Here is a 20,867-nt window from a genome sequence, read left to right as displayed (position 1 = left end):
TGCGGGTGTTAAAGGTAATACGCTAGAACTCGGTTCAGTAGGTCTTTGTTGACATTCTTTCTTGCGGTTGACTGATTGATGTCATAGCATCCATACTTGGATCGATTGACATCCGGGAACAAAGTGCTCGTTGAGTTTCTGCTCTGGTGGATAAGGAAAACAATCATCAGCCCAGTTTATTAGCCGTTTTCTAATTATCTGGGGATGAGGAGGAATATCCTGCTTGGTTTATACTTTTACAGACAGGCTAACAGCTCCGTGCTCCATTACAGATAGTCTTGGTATTTAATTAGCGTGCCTTTATTACAGTTGTGTGTTGGTTAAACCAATAGGTCTGTCTTTGTCTCTCCTAATCCAAAAAGCCCACAACGGATGTGTACTTTGGGGTGAAAGCACATTTTATGCAAAACAAATTCCTAATTCCCCTCAGATTCTTTGTTAGTAAGAAGCCTGTTCTCCTTACCAATCTCGGCATCGTTTTTCGAAAAATAATCGCTATGAATGTACCGTAAAACACAAGCGCATCACTCATGCTGGTCCTGACGGTTTTACTACCGCTTGACCCTGTGGGTTTGGGGGTTAAAAGGATCACTGTCTTAATACAGTATCCCTGTCAGTTCAACCGAACGCCTCTCTCTAGGCTCAAAGAACTGAGCATCAGGGTCAGCCAGGAAACCGGAGCCACAATGAGCATCTGAACTCCCGTTCCCCGGGAGAGCCGATGAGAGGAAGCCATGTTTGATTTCCTGTGGTTTAGTATAGGCATCAGTGCAGTCAGATGCCTCCCTGTTTAAAAGAGGAAGTACTTACTTCCTACTGTGTTATTACATGGAACACGGCAAAGGTTAAACACACACATTACGTGTTGTCTGTGTGTGACAGACCGTGTATGTACTTGTCCAACCAAAGGAAGTTTTTGGATGTAATATCAATGTGATGCCGTTTTTGTTTGTGTGAGGCCGTGGTTAATTTGTGTGCGTGCGTTCCCTGGGCCGCGGTGCCATTTTAAACCCGCCTTGGCCAGTATCCCATTCCTGCCCCAGCGTCTGCCGGGTGACGCGGCCCACACCGCTGGCAGGCTGTAGCCAGCGGCCCTGTCTGGCTGCCGGGTGACCTTCACAGGGACTTGTTCGCACGGATGCGCCGTGCCAAACGCTTGAGAGCAGGGACTCCGTGGGAACTGGGAGCTTAACAAGTACCTGGCAGGGAAGGCAGGGGTCAGGGAGCTCATTCTAGAGCTGATGAAAAGTCTTAGCCCTTAACACGGCAGACTGTCCAATCCGCTCTATCGCTGTGCATTTCTGTCTGGACTGGAGGGTTTTGGAAATCCACTCCAGAATGGAGCCCTGGTGTGAAGTGGGGATATCTCTAACTCACTCCCTCTCTCTCTCTCTCTCTCTCTTTCTCTCTGTCTCGCTCAGCACCACCACCCCTGTCATGTTTGATGTTCAGCGCGGGCGTCTGGCAACAGGCTGTTTTGACCGTCTCACTTGTCGCGTCTCCGTGTCAGGTTACCTGTCCCCTCACAACACAATGGGGCGTGCTACGCTTGACTCGCATTGCCCTCAAGAAGGTTTCTGTTGTGGTTGCCTGGTTAAACCAGAACGTAAGCGATGTTGATGATGCAGAGGAAGTGGATTCATAAATAGAAGGTGACAAAGTAAGAAGGCCCTCGACGTTGGGAGTTTCACTCAGTTTCTGAAAGGCATTTCAGTGAAGCCCTTCAAAAAATGGGGACCAAATTCCTACTAGTGCTTCTCCTTTAACTTCAGTGGATGAACAGACGGTTGGTTGGATTGTGGACACCTTTCCTGGTCGTAGAGTGGGTTCTCCTGAGATTGTGGAACCGGGGACATTTCTGCCTGCGTCACTTGTTGCGTGTGTTTCTCTGTGAGTGTGTCTGTTTGTGTCTCTGTGTATAGTAATAGTACCTTTTCACATACCACACCCTGATGTGGCGCTTCCTTTCCACTTGAATGCGTGTGTGTCCATGTATATTTCACGGGTCGAGTGCCTAAAAGGTCTGCAACCCCGAAAATCACGGCAACTGTTTTATGTGCTGCGGTCAGCGGCATAGGCAGCCAGACCACCCTAGCCTCGCAGTTTTCACTTTGTCACAGATTACTGCATAAAATATGGGCACGGAGGTGCAAACGTGCCGAGAGGCTCTCATTCAATCTACAAGATGATCTGGGAGATAGTCAAGAGCTGCCTTGTGGTGGGTGTGTGGGGAACAAACACTCCGGTTCATTTTCTTCCTCATTCCTGTCCTTTGCACTGTTTCATTGACACAAAGACCGCCACAACTGCTTCTGCAAAGATATATGGGGTTGTGTATATATACAGAATCGTGTCTGTTTTTAATGCATTGCCGCCTGAAGGCCCAAAGATCACAGCCTTCAAATATTGGTTTTCACCCTTGTCCCTTGCGTACAGAGATTACTCCAAATTCTCTGAAACTTTTGATGATATACAGTATATATATATAACCGCATTTCCAGAAAGGTTGGGATGCTGTGTAAGATGCAAACAGGAAATAGATGGCAGATTGCATGTAATTTAATCCCTATATTTAATTGAAAATAGTACAAAGGCAACATATAAAATGTTGAAACTGATCAATGTTATTGTTTTTTTAAGTCTCAATAAGTCTCTGACTAGAGGGTTACAATGGAAAAAATGGAGTGGAACTGGCTTCAAGGGCCAGATTAGAATACACCTGCAATAGGGACTGCAAGCAGGCCAGTTTGGCACCCAGATTATTTTACTATGGAGCCATGCTGTTGTAATACATGCAGAATGTCGTTTGGCCTTTTCCTGCTGAAATAACCAAGGCCTTCCCTGAAAAAGTTGTTGCCTGGCTGGCAGCACATGTTGCTCCAAAACCTGTAGGCCTATATATTGTTCAGCCTTCACAGAATGCAGCCCCATACTGTCCCAGATGCTGGCTTCTGCACTGTGTGCTCATAAGAAGCCAGATAATCCCTCTCCTCTTTCACCTGGTGGAAACGGCGTCCATGGTTCCCAAAATAAATCTTCAATTTTGATTAATCAGACCACAGGACAGTTTTCTTCTTCACCTCAGTCCATCTAAAATGAGCTTGGGTCCAGAGAAGGTGCTGGTGTTTCTGGATGTTGTTTCTTCTTTGCATGGTAGAGTATTAACTTGCATTTGTGGATGCAGCGACGTACTGTGTTCACAGACAATGGTTCTCGGAAGTGTTCCTGAGCCCATGCAGTGATGTCCACTGCAGAACCATTTCTGTTTTTAATGCATTTCCGTAGTTGATGAGATTCCCAAAATCTTAGCAATATTTTGTTGTGATACGTTTTTCTTGAATTGTGTTACTATTTCATAGAGTGGTGAACACCTACCCATCCTCACTTCTGACAGACCCATCCTCTCTGGAATGATCTTTTAATACCCAATCATGTTACTTGTCTGTTGCCAATTGACCTATTTAGTTATGTGATATTCCACCAGGTTTAGTTTTTTAGAATTACACAATGTTTCCAGTCTTTTGTTGCCTCTGTCCCAACAAGTTGCTGGCATCAAATTCAAAGTGTGTGTGTATTTTCCAAGAAACCATAACATTTCTCAGTTTCGACATTTGATATGTTGTCTTGGTACTATTTTCTATTGAATGGTTGTGTGTGTGTGTGTGTGTGTGTATATATATGGTCCCTTGGGTTGTGTGTGTATTGAGCACAGTTTATATATATATATATATATATATATATATATATATATATATATATATATATATATATATATATAATCTAAAACGGTGCTAAAAGCCAATTACAGCACAAGCCTGTTACGCTGTTCACCGATCACACTTGTAAGGTTTGGTGGTTCATCTGGACTGGAGCTGGGAATGAATAATTGAATGGAGGCCCCGCTGAGTGTGAAGACGGAGCCCATTAAGATGCACAGTCACGCTGGTCTCCATGACAGCATGGCCATCATCACTTTCACATCTCCATTACCTCAGACTGCTCCGTGTGTAACTGTCAGCCTGGCTGACTGTCAGTGTGTCTGTCAGACTGTCCGACTGACGGTCTGTGTGTGTTCGCTGCATTGTGCTTACGTAAAGGGCTGTCACTCGGCTTGACGTCTGTCTTTTGGATTGAATGTTAAATGGGATGTCCTGTGTCTGTGGTTAAAAAAAATCCCATGGCACTTATGGTCAGAGTAGGCTGTGAACCTCAGTGCCTTGGCAAAATTCCCAACCTGGCCCTATTCCCATCATCATTTAATCGCCCCTCACATTGCTAACTGGCATCACTCTTCAATTCCCACCAAGCAGCTGATGTGTGGTGAACGTTGTGACGCAAATTGGTCACAGTTCATCATGCAAGTGGGTGCGACACATTTGTGGCTGTGACATAAACTTTCTGTTTACTACAGCCCTGTTTCCAAGTTGAGACGCTGCATAAAATGTCAATTAAAAACTGAATGCAATGATATGCAAACCATTCTAACCCTCTATTCAATAGAAAATAGTACAAAGACAATGTATCAAATGTTGAAACTGAGACATTTTATTGTTTCTTGAAATATATGCCCACTTAAAATTTGATGCTAGCAACATGTTTTCAAAACAGTCGGGACTTGAAAACTTGTGTCATGCTAAAAAAATAAACCTGGTGGAATATCACACAACTAATAAAGTCATTTGGCACCAGGTCAGTAACATGATTGGGTATTAAAAGATCATTACAGAGAGGATGAGTCTTCTTTCACAAGTGAGGATTGGGAGGGGTTCACCACTCAGTGAAAGTCTGCGTGGGCAAATGGTGCAACAATATAAGAATAATGTTTCTCAACATGAAATTACAAAGAATTTGAGGATCTCATCATCTACGTTACATAATGTAATGAAAAGATTTAGAGAATCTGGATAAATCTCTTTATGCAAGGGACAAGGCCGAAAACCAGTATGCACATTGGATGGCCGTGATATTCGGCCCTCATGCAGCACTGCATTAAAAACAGACACGATTCTGTTGTGGAAATTGCTGCATGGGCTCAGGAACTCTTCCGGAAACCATTGTCTGTAACCACAGTACGTCGCTGCATCCACACATGAAAGTTAAAACTCTACCATGCAAAGAAGAAACCATATATAAACAAGATCCAGAACCGCCGCTGACTTCGCAACATTATTATTTAATTAACAAAAGTTAAAAGTTGTCCCATTGCATATTAAACGTTGAAACACGTTTTGTAAGGAAGTCTATTTCAGATAACTACTATTTTCTGTGGTCTTGCTGGCCTCAGTTGCACCATCGCTTTTTTTTTCCAGTCCGGCCCGGGGATGTCTGCTTCACTTTCGACATTTCTAAGTCGTATGCTGGATCTGCTGCGGTAGTCTGCGGCTTTTGAATCAGGCGCCACTTTTAGTTACATGACCAAACACTCAGTAATGTCTTACTGTAAGAGCGAGCGGGCTGTTTTCTTGGCAACACATCATATAGGTCATACAATATTAGGCTATTTAATATGCTATTAATCTGTTTATTTATTCATCTGGCATATTTCCCTCCGGACATTTTGGCCGTTGATATTTTCTGCCGGACAGCTACACCTGATACCGACGGAAAGCTGGCATTTGCCATTTAACAATAACCCAGGTGAGGATTTGGGGGTGCATTAGTTTGTGTGGCATGGGTGACTTGCACATCCGTGAAGGCACCATTAATGCTGAACAATATGCTGCCTTCCAGATGACAACTTTTTCAGGGAAGGCCTTGCTTATTTCAGTAAGACAAAGCCAAACCACATTCTGCACGTATTACAACAGCATGGCTCCGTGTGGTATACTGGACTCCCTGCAGTCCAGACATGTCACGCATTGAAAACATTTGGCGTGTTATGAAACGAAAAATACGACAATAGAGAACCTGAAATGTTGAGCAGCTGAAATCATATAGCAAGCAAGAATGGAAATACATTTCACTTTCAAAACTACAGGGATCCCAAACCCAGTTCCCAAACGCTTACAGAGTATTTTTGAAAGAACAGGTGATGCAACACAGTTGTAAACATTCTCCTGTCCCAACTTTTTTGAAACGTGTTGCTGGCATCAAATTCCAAATGGGCTTGTATTGAGCATGCACATCATTGAATTCTGTTCTTATTTGCATGTGCAGCGTCCCAACTTTTCTGGAAATGGGTTGTACTTAAAATGTCTTTGGCATAAAAAAAAGAATAGACATTAAAAATATTATTACTACAGCTATTATCGTTATTGACTAATGACAGTAGGCCTGAGGCCTGTCTCAAAAGAAACTCCAAATATCTGCTCTGTTCGAACTATGCTAAACATTGCAATTCAGAAGTGTGAACTTGAGGCTGAGGAAAACCTACCTAGTTTCATTAATCCTGGTGAATAACACCTACTGTGCTGTTCTGAGAACTATTCTCTGTTGAAAATGTAGCATTTCTGTTGATCGTGCTGATCATACAAGATGTCCAAAGCTATGGATGCATGACGATAATGTACAGGAAAGCCTATTATTTCTTCTGACTGTCGAAATGTAATTATTCAATAAAATCCTTTAAACGTGTACATATTGTAGCTCACAGCAAACTAATGGCTGTGGTGCGAATCATAATCATCATCATTATTTAACATTATTTGTACACTACAAATTCACCACAACAACGTCCAATAATTTCATATCGTGCTTACATTGGGACACAATCACTTATTGTATTATTATCTGTGGTGACCTTTGGGGAGAGATTTCCTGTGTTAAAGTATTTCTACATTCCTTGTGATGTAACAGTGTATGATTATTATAATATATATATAAAAAAATATATATATGTTGCCCCACCGGGTAAACAGAGCCAGTTAAGAAGAGCGAATGTCACTGACTGACTCTCCGACCCACCTCTTGTTAAATTGCGTAGTGGTTAGAAAGGCTGATTTGTGAACTTTAGGTCACGAGTTCGTATCTCCTCGCAGGCAACGCGAAGTACGCATTGTGAATTATTCCGTATTGATGAAAACTTTGCTGGCTAAAACCGAAACCTGAAATTGTATTATATTGCGACTTATATTGCGACTGTTTCTGGCATGGAAAAGTTAATCTTCAGTCTCGCTAGCAATTGCTCAATTCTTATGATTATTCTTAAGAAGTTAGGTAAGCCTATTACTGGCTAATAAGCTGTTCAAACGGCCAGTGGCAAAAGCTAACAGCTCATAGACGCTATTTCTGGTTGAGGTAAACTTAATAAGAAACGTTAGTCTGTTTAACAGAATGCTCAATAGTGTTTAGCGACTGGTGAAATGCGTAATGCCGTGGCGTTATGGTTAAAGACAGTGCTTCTCACGTGGAAGGCTCAAGTTCAAATCTGTTGTGAACAGCAACATTTATTTTATTTCCACGATTCTCTCGTCGTTTCACTTGATGAAAAAGTTAGTTATCGTCTCCTTTCTTGATAGTTATTGTATCAACGTCATTCATGAATGAAAGAAAAAAGTATGTTGTTATGCCATGAAATTAAATAGCTTTGGCAGACTCGCTAGCAATTGCTCAGTTCCTATGACTATTTCAGTAAGTTAGTAGATACTGGGAAAGCCTGGGTGGTCATTGGTATTTGGTTTGGCCAAAACCAGAATAACCCCCAGCAAATGTATGTTAAATGGATAGGACATCTGTAGTCACCTGACTCTGACTTTTCTGTTTAGGTGGGAAATGCAGCCTAGGTTTTTTCCCCATTCTGATCTATTATTGATGTATCTATTCACATATCCCACCGCTTTTGTGTAGCTGCTGCAATATGAGGGGGGAAAGGCTCTTAGAGAACATTATTCCAGTTCAGTAAAATCCGGTCTTTTTCAGACTCTGAGCAATGCAGTGGAATTAATGTAGAGATCCTTGGCCTGGTTCGCCCCAGTGGAATACCCCCCACCACCCTCCAAATCTGATGCGGTGGGCTATTTTCAGCTCTGATCACAAATCCTAAGGAAATGGACAAAGCTTTAGCAGCCTGCAACATATAGCCATCTGGCACAGTTTTCGCGAGGTGTGACTGGGACTAGGTAGAGGCATAAAGGTATGGATGAAATTCAGCTTCAAGTGGTAGCTTATAACAGTAATGACTCATTATATTAGGGAGTTAATACATAGAATTTATGATTTGTTGCATGTTTTTGCAAATATGACCAGGAATGAGGAATAGGGAGGTCTTAGACTAAATAGGCTAGACTCAGCTGATGAAACTCGACATAGCCCTCAGACAAAATGGTCATCCTGTTCACTCTTCAGGAGTTAGTAGAGAGAGTGCCAAGGGTGTCATTGTAATGGTTTGCGGTTTGAGGATACTTTAGGACAAAATGTGGATATGTATAATGGATATGTGCTACATGTGTTTAAAAGAAATATGAAGGATACATGTAATTCATTCTGTGAAAATCAAAGTGGCAAGCCAAACTGCTCTTACTCAGAACAATAGATTAGCTGTATTTGACCTGAGAAAACAGGATGCAACCTCACAGCGAGTCCACACAGCGAGTAGGAGGATCTGTGCCACTTAAGTGACGGCCTAGCGTTTGATGTGTGCGGAAAAGCAGCCGGAAAGACTGAAAGGGACCCGCGGCATGAATGGCCATTACGTGTGGCTAAGATGGGGCTCCAAATGTAACATCCTCTTGTTATTGGGATATTGCTCATGTAAATGTTGCATTATTTTTTTCCCAAGATGAATTTCTGGCATCCATGCTTTGAATGTAGAGCCAGAGGTCTGGGTAGGAATCGAACCCCGTGCTGACAGAGTCTGTATGAATTTAATGTACTATATGATCCTTCTCATCATAATCTGTTAGCCTAGATGTTGTTTATACACATACAGCTCTGGAAAAAATGAAGAGACCACTGCACCTTTTTCTTTCCTTTCCAAAAAAGTTGTATAGGAAAAATTTTTGGAATAGAAAGAAATAGGTGCAGTGGTCTCTTCATTTTTTCCAGGGTTGTATACTATCTGCATCGTTATACCGGCTAGCCTATATGTTATCAGCCCTGCCAGCGACATACTTTACATGGAGTGTGAGAGAGTTACAGCCATTAAAAAGCTATTTGTTTGTTACCCACTCTACTGGTGGTAGTGTTATATATTATGAAACTGAGGCTAGCTGTCAGCATGCATGGTTTTCAAACGGGCTGGTGGGAGCCGGGAAGGCACCCTTTCAGCCAAATAATGGGTTTGAATTAGAAACCTGAGGATCTAAGTATTCTTTACCAGAGTTATTCTTAGCAGGGCAGGGCTTTCCTAAAAAGAAATACATGGTGGTGGTGGGGAAAAGTGAAGGAGAACCTTTTAGGGGGCTTTTTGCAGAGTTTGAACAGAACACTGAAATGTCGTATTTAATAACTTCATCATAAGTGCCTCCCTGTATTCCATTGCTTTGGATAGTTTTCTTCCCATTTCATGCATTTTTTCACAAGACCCAGTGCATTTTTGACGTGGTTGTATCTGAGGTTTTTGCAATGTCTTTCTTAAGCCCGTCAACAACCCCCAACCCTTCTACTTTCCCTTCTCATCGACAGAGAGTGGCAGCTCTTAGTCTAGCAGAACCCTGATCTGAGACACCGTCAGTGTGATCAGCGCAGCTCTCTTACAGAGAGCAGAGGTAGGCATCTAAATTTGAAACGCAGTGCAGAGATTTGGTTTTTCAAGGCAGCCTACTTCTTTTCTGTTACCCTGTAATACAGTTGATGATGATCCAAGTGCTGTATGAGAGTTAGAGAAATATTGGCTTGGCTACTTTTTAAAATTTTAATATTTGAACATGGTCTTAAGTCTTACAACTGGTTACAATGGCAACAGAGTGATCAGAGGTTTCTCTTTAGAAATATTTACTGTTGTCAACTATGCTACACTTAAATATCCAAGGGTCACTGGCACTGCTGGCAGAAATCTCCAGGCTATTTTCCAAGCTACTTTTGGGAGGTGAAGCAGCTTTGCAGTGGTAACAGCCAAAATAAAGGAAACACTTCTGTATAAGTTAAATAAAGTTGTATAAATAGAAAGCAGGTCCTTTATGGAATTTTTATTTTTTTAATAAACATTTTCTCAACACAAATGGTACACCAAGCAGTCATGGTGGCTTACATGGATGTGTCCTGAGCTTGGGAAACAAATACAAGTCACTTCTCCCTTCCATTTTTATCTTTGTGGAAGATAAATAGCTCATGTAAACCACATTACACCCAAAGATGACATAAGGACACATTATCTTGTTTAGCGGTTAAGCTTACAATCTGATCCATTGCTCGCTGAATCAAGGAATGACAGGCAGTACACATTCAAATTAGGGTGGATGTATTATTGGATCATCGGATGTATTAAAACAACGTTTTAATATTTATTAAGACAACGACATTACGTCAGGTCTTCCAAGCAATACCAAAACCAAGATATTCAGACTGAAATTACGTGGCTGGGTTTTCAGATACAGTGGGGAGAGTATTTGATACACTGCCGATTTTGCAGGTTTTCCCACTTACAAAGCATGTAGAAGTCTGTAATCTATATCACAGGTACTCTTCAACCGTGAGTGATGGAATCAAAAAATAAAATCCAGAAAATCACGTTGTATTTTAAGTTATGAATTTGCATTTTATTGCATGACATAAGTATTTGATACATCAGAAAAGCAGAACTTAATATTTGGTACAGAAATGTGTTTGCAATTACAGAGATCATACATTTCCTGTTGTTCTTGACCAGGTTTGCACACACTGCAGCAGGGATTTTGGCCCACACCTCCATACAGACCTTCTCCAGATCCTTCAGGTTTCGGGGCTGTCTCTGGGCAACACGGACTTTCAGCTCCCTCCAAAGATTTTCTGTTGGGTTCAGGTCTGGAGACTGGCTAGGCCACTCCAGGACCTTGAGATGCTTCTTACGGAGCCACTCCTTTGTTGCCCTGGCTGTGTGTTTCGGGTCGTTGTCATGCTGGAAGACCTAGCCACGACCCATCTTCAATGCTCTTACTGAGGGAAGGAGGTTGCTGGCCAAGATCTCATGATTCATGGCCCCATCCATCCTCCGCTCAATACGGTGCAGTCGTCCTGTCCCCTTTGCAGAAAAGCATCCCCAAAGAATGATGTTTCCATGCTTCATGGTTGGGATGGTGTTCTTGGGGTTGTACTCATCCTTCTTCCTCCAAACACGGCGAGTGGAGTTTAGACCAAAAAGCTCTATTTTTGTCTCATCAGACCACATGACCTTCTCCCATTCCTCTGGATCATCCAGATGGTCAATGGCAAACTTCAGACGTGCCTGGACATGCCCTGGCTTGAGCAGGGGGACCTTGCGTGCGCTGCAGGATTTTAATCCATGACGGCGTAGTGTGTTACTAATGGTTTTCTTTGAGACTGTGGTCCCAGTTCTCTTCAGGTCATTGACCAGGTCCTGCCATGTAGTTCTGGGCTGATCCATCACCTTCCCCATTATCATTGATGCCCCACGAGGTGATATCTTGCATGGAGCCCCAGACAGAGGGAGATTGACCATCATCTTGAACTTCTTCCATTTTCTAATAATTGCGCCAACAGTTGTTGCCTTCTCACCAAGCCTCTTGCCTATTGTCCTGCAGCCCATCCCAGCCTTGTGCAGGTCTACAATTTTATCCCTGATGTCCTTACACAGCTCTCTGGTCTTGGCCATTGTGGAGAGGTTGGAGTCTGTTTGATTGAGGGTGTGGATAGGTGTCTTTTACACAGGTTTAAACAGGTGCAGTTAATACAGGTAATGAGTGGAGAACAGGAGGGCTTCTTAAAGTAAAACTAACAGGTCTGTGAGAGCCGGAATTCTTACTGGTTGGTAGGTGATCAAATACTTATGTCATGCAATATAATGCAAATTAATAATTACAAAATCATACAATGTGATTTTCTGGATTTTTGTTTTAGATTCCGTCTCTCACAGTTGAAGTGTACCTATGATAAAAATTACAGATCTCTACATGCTTTGTAAGTAGGAAACACTGCAAAATCGGCAGTGTATCAAATACTTGTTCTCCCCACTGTACGTCTCTACAGACAAAGTAATGATATTTGGTGATACTAATTACACCAGCCTTAGTTCAAATGTTGATTCAATTCAGGAAAAGTGACGATTTTTCTTTGCATACCCTTTAAGAGTTTGTCGGTTATCCTAAAAATACATAATAACAATAATAGTAGTAATAATTATAATACTAAACAAAATAGTATATTATTGAAATTTTGCCAATCATTTTTTTTCTCTTTATCTTTACAAATGGCCTGCATGATTAAAGCACCATAACTGTCACATTCCTAATAAAATATACACTGTAAATAAGTCATAGCATCTTTGGTGTTGAGTTTCTAAGATGTGTGGTCTTAAAAAAAATTTTGTCACTAAGGCCAAGATGTTGGCCTATAGTATCAGGCCTCATAAATTGTTTGGTCTTTCTGCCTGTTGCGGTTTATCTTACAATGTGTCACATTGTCAGTGTACAAGGCTGATTTGTGTATGTGTGTGTGTGTCTTAGCCATCCAGAATCGCTGGTGGAGATGAGCAAATAACCAATAAAATGTAAATGTTGCTTATCAGCTTTACACTTGAGATATGAGAGAAAGGCAACCTTTAATTGAGGTTAAATTGTGAAAAGAAAATACAGCTCCGGAAAAAATAAAGAGACCACTGTACCCTTTTCTTTCCTTTCCAAAAAAGTTGAAAAGGAAAGTTTTGAGTGAGGAACAGAATCGTTCAATTTGCAGTGGTCTCTTAATTTTAAGCCATCTTTTCCTCACTTTCCTTTTTGACTTTTTTTGGAAAGGAAAGAAAAAGGTGCAGTGGTCTCTTAATTTTTCCCGAGCTGTATATGAAAACTTCTGAACATCTTTCCCAAGTTGACAGGTGACTATGGGATTTTGGGTGTGTGTCACCTCAATTATCACTGAAGAGTTCCAAATGACCAAGATAATGTTTTAAAAATATATATTGATTGGAAGGTAATCCTATTAAATTTGGTTCATAATTTCTTCTGGGGGTGCTCATAATCGACACGTTTCTGAGGAGAATATTTATGCATTAGGATAATATAATATAATTTTACATCTTAAAAGTTAGCCTTCTCATTTTGAGTTTAAGATAAAGCTAATTAACCAAAATAAATACATAACCATTTTTGCTGATTGTTATCAAGGGTACCAAGATTTCTGAAGAGCATTGTCTGTTTTTTTGGTGTGTGTATTGTATGCATTGTTTCTACACACAAAGGCAGTTCCTTTTTTGAGGGTGGAATGTGGTATGCTTTTCTCAATAGTCAATTCCGTGAAGTCCCTGAGTGCTTTCCTGTCAGCGGACTGAGAGAGATCTGGGTTTGCAAAATGGCTGATGAGCCAGGCTCCGGCTAGTCAATCTTAAATATTTCAACATGCTTGTTGCAAAAACACACATCTAATTTTTACATATTCAAATTTCACCCTTGCCACATACTTTTTTGCCATTTAAATGAGTTATGTTTTCAGACCATAAGGGGAAGTAAAAAAAAAACAAAAAACAATGTCTGTGTGAATTGATGCTTCACTCTAGCCCCCTCTCAAGTTTTCTTTACCATGGACAGTGTTTACGGTCTTTTGTTTGCGTGTTACTCTATCAATCTCACCACTACTGCAATCGAGATCCTTCTTTCAATCTATTCACTGTGCTACGCTATGTTTGGTTACTGCATTGTGTGCATTGGAAACCCATAGTCAGACTGTTACTTGGCAGGAGATGTAGGTGAGACAACATCCTGTGGTGCAATTTAGTTTGCTTGGTGGCATCAAAAGTTTTGTTTTTGAAGCAGCTCTCTTGACTAGTAAATGAAATGGTCTGGTTAATGCTGGGCAGCACTAGGTCAGATGCTTTTGAAAGATTTAATAGTAGCTGGCTTTAAAAATAGGATGCTACATGTCTCTGACTTTTTGAGTTTGTGGAAAGGATTGTGCTAGTGACATCACATTCAGTGTTTTCTGAAACATAAATGTTCATGAAAGCACTGCTGAGAGCGATCAAAGTTTCTGTCTTCTTGGGTATGCCAATGTCTTGTTTTCACCAGGCTTGGCATTCAGGTTTAACACTAGAACCGCTTAATGCCTACTCCAATTGGCGTTTGAGTTTGTAATTAGAATAAAACTGCCATTTTGAAAGCTACCACCTCCTTCCATTACTTTTCCTAAATATGCTTTTCCTAAATTTCTCTGCTTATTTTACTGAAGATTAATATTTTACAAATGTATTAGGCTAAATAATTATAATTTCGTTTCTATCTTTTTTTTAATAACTCGGTTTTTTGATAGCTTATTCATGTCACCTATAGAATAATCTTATATGCCAATAATCTAGGAAACTAGAGCTATGCATATGCAAATCAACCCGATAGCCCCACTACAACCCGCGGGAGAGACCTGCAAAGACGCGCCATTCACAGCCTATTCATTTCGGACCTCGTCTTTTTCAAATAGCTCCTCTCGATTTTTCAATAACGTTTTTATGTCACCTATAGAATAATCTTACATGCCAATAATCTAGGACACTAGAGCTATGCATTGGCATTGAAATCAACCCGATAGCCCCACTACTGCGGTTCACCACCTAATCATTTCGGACCTCTTCTTTTTCTGTATTCTTTTTTTAGTATGATGAGACCTTGAATACAAAAACATTCTTGTATTTTTCTAATTCATTAACTATTTGAAACAAACAAATTCTGTATTTAATTTTTTATATTCCATTTAGTTTGATAACGACCCAGTAGATGAACTGATGCTCTGGCTGGATGGTGATGCTGCGGAGAAGACTGTGTATGCTAATAGGGGCGATTCATATGCTAATGATGCCAAACGGTGTTCGGCTCTGGCGGTTCTAGTGTTAATAGTTAGATTTTGGTCTCATCAAATCAGATAATATTTTTCCGCTTGCTCTCAGATTCCCTCAGATGGCATGACATAGCCTTTACCCACGGAGTGGCTTCTGTCTAGCCATTCTAACATAAAGACCTGATTGATGGGATGCTGTGGAGAAGGTTGTCCTTCTGGCAGTTTCTCCCACTTAAGTAGAGAGACTCTGAAGATCTGTTAGAATGGCTATTGGGTTCTTGGACCCTTCCCTGATGAAGGCCCTTCTTGTACAGTTGCTTTGACTTGTACGGGCTCAACAACTAATCGATAAATTATATCCTTGATAATAAAAATAGGTGACATTTTCTTTATTGATTAGTGTCTACGTGAGGGGCTGAAATAGAAACATTGAAATAGGGAGGAGACCATGGTGTTTACCGTTTGCAGTTGTTCCTGCAGTTGTTGTTGTCGGTACTTCAGGCTGAACCTTCAGCTGTTTTTTAGCTGCCTGTTCTAATGTCTTACCTTTCCATATTCCTCCTTACTGCAATTATGGATGAATTCCAACACAAAGGTTACTGATGGTATTTTTGCATACAGTAAAAACATGCAGTGGTTTTACAGTGAATTTTGCGTAGATTATATTGTTTTTTGAGATAGAGTTGTAGCAACTATGTAGATTTCCAGAAAATATAATGTTTTTAATTTAATAGTACAATCACAGTTGGCAGTTCAAATGGGGGGTGGGGCCTTTTGAAAATATCCCTCTAGTTTAGTTCTTCCTATTCCCTCCTCTCCATCTCTTTACTTTCTTCCTCTCTCTATTCCTCTTCCATTATCTCTGTATCTGTTTTCCTCTCCTCTCTGCCCTGGTAGGCTACTAATCTGTTTCTCATAATTATTAAGTTTAGTTCAGAAAATAGCTGAAGTTACCTAACATTACTACTCCTGCTCCCCCCTATCTCTTTTGCAGCAACGGATTCAAATATTTAAACAAACCCAACTTAAGAAAAATCACATAAAAAATGGATCCATTCATGTCACAATTAATGTGGGATGAACAACTAGCTAGCATGGCAAACTAATATTGTTAGTTGCTTTGCTTTACGTCATTGTTTTTTCAAAAAAACCCGGGATGAAATTGTGGCAGCAACATTGATCGCTACATCTCAACAAGGTGAGAATAATTTGTGTTTTAACTGATAAATTAGCTAATTAATGTTGTCAAGCAAACAAACGACTGGTACCTTCCTGGTGATCTCCTTCCTTCTACAGAGGCATACAGTACACTCTAAAATAAAGTGTTACACACCGGGAGAACGAGTTTTTTCGTGCGCGGTGCTCAGATGGAGGACGACTGTTTTTCCGAACTTGTGATGCCTATGCTTGTCGTGCAGCTCGTCTGCATAGAGTTTATTGGTGCCTCCGATTACTACGACAGTGCGATCTGTGGTCCTTAAATCGCATGCCTAAAAAAGCGTAACAAGATAAATACCCTTATGAAAAAATTTCCCTGACAAATTATTTGTCCAACAAAACAGTTGGATTATTGATTTTTTTCTTGATGTGGGAAACATTTTGCCATTGGAGCACGTCATGGTAAAATGAACACAACAGAATCACTGACTCACTGCCATCACATGATCTTGTATAAGATACTAATAATAACAATATCAGCACCATAGTATTATTAATATCAATCCCCATAGGCAATTAGCAAGGTGTGCTGTAGCGATCCCCTCCAGAAAGGAAACACAGAACCAAACAGGTGAAGGCAGGAATGGCAGGTGACATGCTTGCACCAGCGTAAGCTGACAATTAAATCGTTAGTATGAAATCTGACATTGTGAAAGGAGCGATCCCCGATGTCAGCTGGTAAGTTGCTGACCAATAAAGAATACTAAAAACAATGGAGGTATGGCTCTGGTAACTAAACCAAAATGTTACATCACAATTTGGGCACATTATGGCTTTTTGCTGCTGGCTTTGGAGATTTTGTTCTTGGCTACACTTTAATGTAACACTTCTGTAAAGGAAGGCCTAAATAAACTAATATAATAGTATTGCACACTTATGCTGCTGAACATATGCTCTGTGCTCACTAAGTGTGGTGCATGTTTGAGACCATATAGTGTTGAAACATATACAGAAGAAATGTTGAGCATGTGAAGAAATTATTTGCTGCAACAGCCCTAGCCTGACTACTCATCAGTATTTGATATTAACTTTTTTACATTTTCAGTACATTTGTACACATTTCTGAAATCATGTCATTGTGGGTATGATTCTTTATTGTTATTTGTTTTAAATGTAATCAATTATACATTTATTTAACATAAAAATAAGTGAAGGAGTCTGAATAGTTTTGAACACTCTCTCGGCCCAGCCTGTCTTAAAGGGATAAATCCAATCCCAACATGATGTAACTTAAGAGAAATTAAGAAATTGTATTGCACAGTGTCATAGTTAAATATTGTGGTCACTGGTGGTTGGGGGATACATCATTAAATATCATAATGCTGTTAAGATGAGAGGCATGTGTTTTGCATCCACTAAGGCTACTAGTAGTTTGCCTATAACTTACTTAATAGGTTACTAAATTTTTTGGGATTATGTAAATATGATTATATATTTGGTAAGACTTCCAAAATGTCTTAGCCGGGCTGTATTGTGATTATACTTTCAGTGATGTTCAATATCTGCTCAATTGTGGAAGCTGTGCCACTGGAAAAGGTGTTTTGGTTATCCTGTCCTTACTACTTGGCCTAGGCTATTTGTTGCAATCAATACAAGGTTAGATATTGATTTAACTGTTTCTATAAAGCTGCTTCAGCAGCCAGATGAATCCACTATTTTGGCCAATCAGATAACCTATTTTGCCAATAAAGTTAGAAGAAAATATTATAATCAGGTGTTATAATTTATTACATTTGTAAAGCACTTTTCATAAAACAAACACTCTCAAAGTGGAATTGGGATTTTGACACAAACCCAAATTATTCTGTTGTCCTTCAAAATCAGAGAAGTGTGATTTCTGGGTGATTACCCATTTAAGGCAAGGTTGTAGCCTGAACTTCCCAACCAAGACAAAACTGGGAACCACTGCTATCAAGTTGATATTATGAATAACTTTTCCTTAAAATATATATTTGAAATAGATTCAGGGAGGTTTTCATCGGGGGTGTTTTGTTAGCCAGAAGGACACATTTTATTTTAGATTTATGATCTAAAATAAGATTTAAAATAGTCTGACCCATGAATGTAGGCTTGGCCTAAGAAGTGTTTTAAATAGCCTAAAAGCTAAGAGCTTCTTGTTTTATTCATAGTCTTGCCATTCGTTCACAAAAAAGTGCTTTTTGAACTGGCCTCAGTTTCCCCCGAGGCATGTTCAATTCAACATGTTAATGTGTTGTGATATTCCTTCGACTTTGGCTGGTCAGTGAATACAGTTTGTCAGTGCTACACCCACTACCATAATGGCCTGCAAATTACACTGCTCAAAAAAATTAAGGGAACACTTAAATCAGACATCGGGTCTCGATGAATGAAATGTTTTAAAGATCAAAGTCTCTACTGTCCACGGTGTAATTCATTGAGAACCAAATTATGTAACAACATTCAATGGAAACCAAAATTACCAAACGATTGAGGGCTGGAATCAAACTCGCACTCGCGGACCTGCCAATTCTGGTGTTCTCTGGCGAATGCCAATGGAGCTGTGCTGTGCTGTGAGCACAGGTCCCACTAGAGGAGGTCGGGCCCTCATGCCACCCTTGTGGAGTCTGTTTCTGACAGTTTGGTACAGAAACATGCACATCAGTAGCCAGCTGGAGGTCATTATGTAGGGCTCTGCCAGTGCTCCTCCTGTTCCTCCTTGCACAAAGGAGCAGATAACGGTTCTGGTGCTGGGTTGATGCCCTTGTACGGCCCTGTCCAGCTCTCCTTGTGTAATGGCCAATCTTCTGGTATTACCAGCTGTCAGTATAGCCCCTTGTGTTTATCTTTAACAAATCATCTTTTGCCACTGGCTATTTTAACAGTTAATAGGACATTCGTGAATGACATTGATACAGTTAAACTGGCTAACCTTTCTTACTAAGTTAACCTCTGCCGTTTTAACAGCGTATTAGCCAGTAATAGGCTTTACCGGTATCTACTAACTTACTGGAATAGTCATAACAATTTAGCAATTTCTAGCGAGTCTGCAAAAAAGCTATTTCATTTCATGGCATAAGAACGTATTTTTTTCTACATTTTCTTTTTCTTTCAAGGCATAACAACATAGCTTTTTCTTTCATTCGTGAATGACATTAATACAATAACCATCAATAAAAGTGACAATAACTAACTTTATCATCAAGTGAAAAGATGAGAGAATCGTGGACTGTACCAGAAATAATAAATAAATGACGTTGCTCTCAATTGATTCGAATTTAGGTCTTAACCACTACACCACGAAATTACGTTTCAGCAATCGATAGATTCCTTTGAGGATTGTGTTGGACTGACTAACGTTTGTTATTACGTTTATTGCTTGCGTTTTAACAGCTTATTAGCCAGTAATAAGTTTGATAGTAGCTACTAACTTAATAATCATAAGAATTGGTCAATTGCAGCGAAGTTTTCGTCAATACGGAATAATTCACAATGCGTACTTCGCTTTGCCTGCGAGGAGATATGAACTCGGGACCTACAGTGGGGAGAACAAGTATTTGATACACTGCCGATTTTGCAGGTTTTCCTTCTTACAAAGCATGTAGAGGTCTGTAATTTGTATAATTTCTTTCTCAAAAATGTTTTTCTCGCAAATTCTCTGATTCAGTCACGCACAGTTGAAGAGTACCTATGATAAAGATTACAGACTACAGAGATTTACATGCTTTGTAAGTGGGAAAACCTGCAAAATCGACAGTGTATCAAATACTTGTTCTCCCCACTGTATAGTTCAGTCTGCTTCTCTAATCACTACACTATTTAACAAGGGGTAGTCAGCCAGCCAGCGAGTGAGCGACATTCACTCTTCTTAGCCGGCTCTGCTTACGCGGTCCGGCAAAAAAAGAAAAGTTGTTAAAAACGTTTTCATAAAGATTTACTGTATGAATTTCAGTCAGGATAGCACTCAAATAATGTTGCAGATAATTGAGACAGATTACTGTGTAAAAGTGCTATCAAGACAAGTTAATTTAATCAATAGAAAGCCAGGCTAAAAAGACATGACTCTCTTAAAAATTTCTCTCAAATAGTCTGGTAAGCTGTTCGAAAGGACAGGCCCATAGTGGCTGAAGGAGGCTACACCAAAGGTTTTGGTTCTGACCCTGGGCACAACCAAAAGACCAGTACCAGATGATCTTAAGGGACTGGCTGGGCACATCTAAAAACCGTGTCAAACCAAGTATTCAGGTGTGAGGCCATGTAGTGCCATGTAAGAAGGCAATTTTGTAATCAATTCTAAAATACATAGACAGCCAATGTTTTTCATCATCTTTAAGATAGGTGTTATGTGTTCTCTTTTTTATTTTTTATTTGAAAGAACACTTGCAACTGCATTTTGAATTAATTACAGTTTGCCAATACTCTCTTTTTATTTAGGCCTGTAAACAGTTGCAATAGTCAAATCTGCTGGTTTTAAATGTATGAATTAGCCTCTCAGAATTACCCTGGGAGAGAAATGAGCTGACCTTTGCTAAATTCCTTAAATGATAAAAAGCAGTTTTTGTCACTTCTCTAAAATGGGCATCATAGTTCAGGTCACAGTCTAAAATCACAAGATATTTTTGGTTTGATGAGTTGTGTAAATCTAGGATATTTAAATGAGCACTCAGTTCCTCTCTTTGAGCCTTTGCACAAATAATCAAAACCTCTGTTTTATCTTTATTTAATTGCAAGAAATGTTGTGCCATCCATACTTTAATATCTGTGATGCATTTAATTAATATATTGATGGGGATAAAATCATCAGGGGACACAAAGTTGTATAGTTGTGTGTCATCATCGTA

General features: G+C 40.1%; 1 protein-coding gene across 3 annotated transcripts in view; it reads left to right on the top strand.

Moving 5' to 3' along the window:
• The window catches only part of mgat5 (alpha-1,6-mannosylglycoprotein 6-beta-N-acetylglucosaminyltransferase), a 122,376-nt gene that overhangs the window by 4,473 nt on the left and 97,036 nt on the right, over window positions 1–20,867 (top strand). Inside the window, exon 1 of one of the 3 annotated variants that reach the window (XM_029116599.2) lies at window positions 9,625–9,644. The exons of the other annotated variants lie outside the window; for them this stretch is intronic. The gene's annotated coding sequence lies outside the window, so the exon portion shown is untranslated. Of the gene's footprint in view, window positions 1–9,624; window positions 9,645–20,867 lie in introns of those variants that run through there. 3 annotated transcript variants of the gene reach the window in all.

The sequence above is a fragment of the Esox lucius genome, chromosome 22, assembly GCF_011004845.1.
Source record: "Esox lucius isolate fEsoLuc1 chromosome 22, fEsoLuc1.pri, whole genome shotgun sequence".
Taxonomy (NCBI): domain Eukaryota; kingdom Metazoa; phylum Chordata; class Actinopteri; order Esociformes; family Esocidae; genus Esox; species Esox lucius.
This window is presented reverse-complemented; position numbering and strand designations above follow the sequence as displayed.